Consider the following 2,306-nt stretch of genomic DNA (forward strand, 5'->3'; position numbering starts at 1 on the left):
AAATAGGGAGGGGCAGTTGTCTACTTTAACATCTTTAATGTTTTTTATATGTATGGGTGTTTTGCCTGTGTACCACCTGCATGCCTGCTGTCCATGGAAGCCAGAGGAGGGCTCAGGTCCCCTTGGATTTGTGAACCATCATGTGAGTTTGAAGAATTAAACTTGGGACTTCCGAAAGAGCAGCAAGTACTCTTAACCACTGAACCATTTATTTGGCCCCCACCTGTACTTTTATAACGAACATACTTAGATATAAGAGAAGGGTCTGGGCTAGAAGATCTTTCACACAAATAGTACGTGATAGGGAATGACAGGAAAACTGTAATTACAAGTCTGACCATGCCGATCTTGCAGGTGTGTCTTATCCCCGCCTTGTTTCTTCACAACTTTATGTTTTCTGGCTAATGTTCTGCACTCTGTTCAGGGATTACACCACTCTCTATTTTACTAGTGAAAAGTTGCGTGTGGAACAGGATTGATGGGGTGAAAGTGCTAGCCAGATAAGCCAGCGAAGCTGAGTTCTACTCCGGTGCCCAGGGTGGATGGAGAGACTCAGCTCCTGAAAGCCGTCCTCTTGATTCCACAAACACACACTGCATGCACACACACACTCTCACATGCACCTACACATGATAATTTCACATGTAAAAACTTGAATCGAATGTAGACTGTATTGTTATGGTGTGTCCTCCAGAGAAGACCACTTAGACACAGGCTCAAGTCTACAGGAAGTCTTTATTAGCTGGCTGCGACCACACTGGGTAGTCAGGATCACTCACAATCCCAGTGCAGCCCCCAGTCTTTTTCAGGGTGAGTTTTTGAGCACAAAACACATATCATGGGTTGACACACTTCAGGTACAAGAACAGTTAGCCAGATGTGGAACTCCAGAATCCAAATAGCAAGTTAGGACCATTAGAGACTTCCCCAGAACTATGGACTTTGATGGATTAGGTGGTGAGTACTGTGTATGGACTGAGATTATGGCCCGAATTGTACTTCCATCATGGAGTCAGTTGTGCCAAGATCTGGGCCCTGTTACAGTGTTGGATGATTTTGCCCCACTTTACTCTAATGAAGGTGTCCTGCAGTGATTGAAGGCAGGACAGAGTAAGAGACAGTGCCCACGAGACTAGATGGATCCAATGCTATTTCTACTTACACTACTTCATGTTGTGATGGATTTGTCATGACGCACTTTTCTCCAAAGTCAAATAACAGTCTTACTCTGATATTTTGTCAAATCCGTGATGCTGCAGTGGGTACCTGCTCATATTGTGACCAAACAACCCTCAGGGTAATGGCTCCTAAGCATGAATTTTTATATCTAGTTATAGCATTCAAGGTGCAGGGCCAATGTAATCATAAGGAACGGAGGTCTAGAGGTCCTGCAACAGCTAACAGTACAGATTCCAGCTAAGAGAAACCTGATTATGAAAACGGAATCCCTGGACTGCCTCCATGCTGTCTTTCCTGCTTCTATGAGTTGTTCATGCAGTACCCTCCATGGTCTGTATGCAGTAGGTTAAGAGTTCTACCATGTTCCGAGATTACCTCAGCTGAAGAGCCAATGCAAGTAAATCCTGGGTTTCCTGGCATCCTAAGGTCCTGGAGTTAGAGTCAACCATGCTGTGCTGGATGCACCAAGAGTGTCTACAGATGTTCTGAATCCTAAACCACTGTGAGGGCTATAGGCATCTGAGGGAGTACAAGGGTTTTCCATTTTGAATCCCAAAACATTAAAGGTGACAACATAATCAGACATAATTACATATAGCATAATCAGACATAATTGCATATAGCATAATCAGACACAATTACATATAGCATAAGCATTAACACATAATAGAATGAAAACAGAGTCTGTCTTCTCTTTAGTCGGCCTTTCCATGTCTGTGGATGGTCCACCTCTCCGGAGCTGGATTGAAGGCTTCCCCTGCAACTGGGCCTTCTTGTTCCTCTGTGATGCCCTTGATTAAATCAGGGAGTGGTGTATCTAGGTATGGATACCATCTACCTTGACAGGAGTTTAGGTAGCAGTAAGCATGACCAGGTAGGACCCTTCCTGCAATGTCCTAAATCCTCACTTCCATGTCTCTTGATCCATACCTCATCTCCCGTCTAGAAGGGGTGGATATGAAATATTGGACTCTGGAGGGTAGCATTAACTGAGGAGACCACAACCTGAGGTTGCTGCAAAGCCTGCACACATTGAAGCAATTGATGATTAGTAATGCCAACAGCTAGTTCCAATTCTATCTGCGGGTGGATAGGAGGAAGCCTCCCAGAAAAGGAGTTCAAATAAA

The sequence above is a fragment of the Microtus ochrogaster genome, unplaced genomic scaffold (assembly GCF_000317375.1).
Source record: "Microtus ochrogaster isolate Prairie Vole_2 unplaced genomic scaffold, MicOch1.0 UNK35, whole genome shotgun sequence".
Taxonomy (NCBI): domain Eukaryota; kingdom Metazoa; phylum Chordata; class Mammalia; order Rodentia; family Cricetidae; genus Microtus; species Microtus ochrogaster.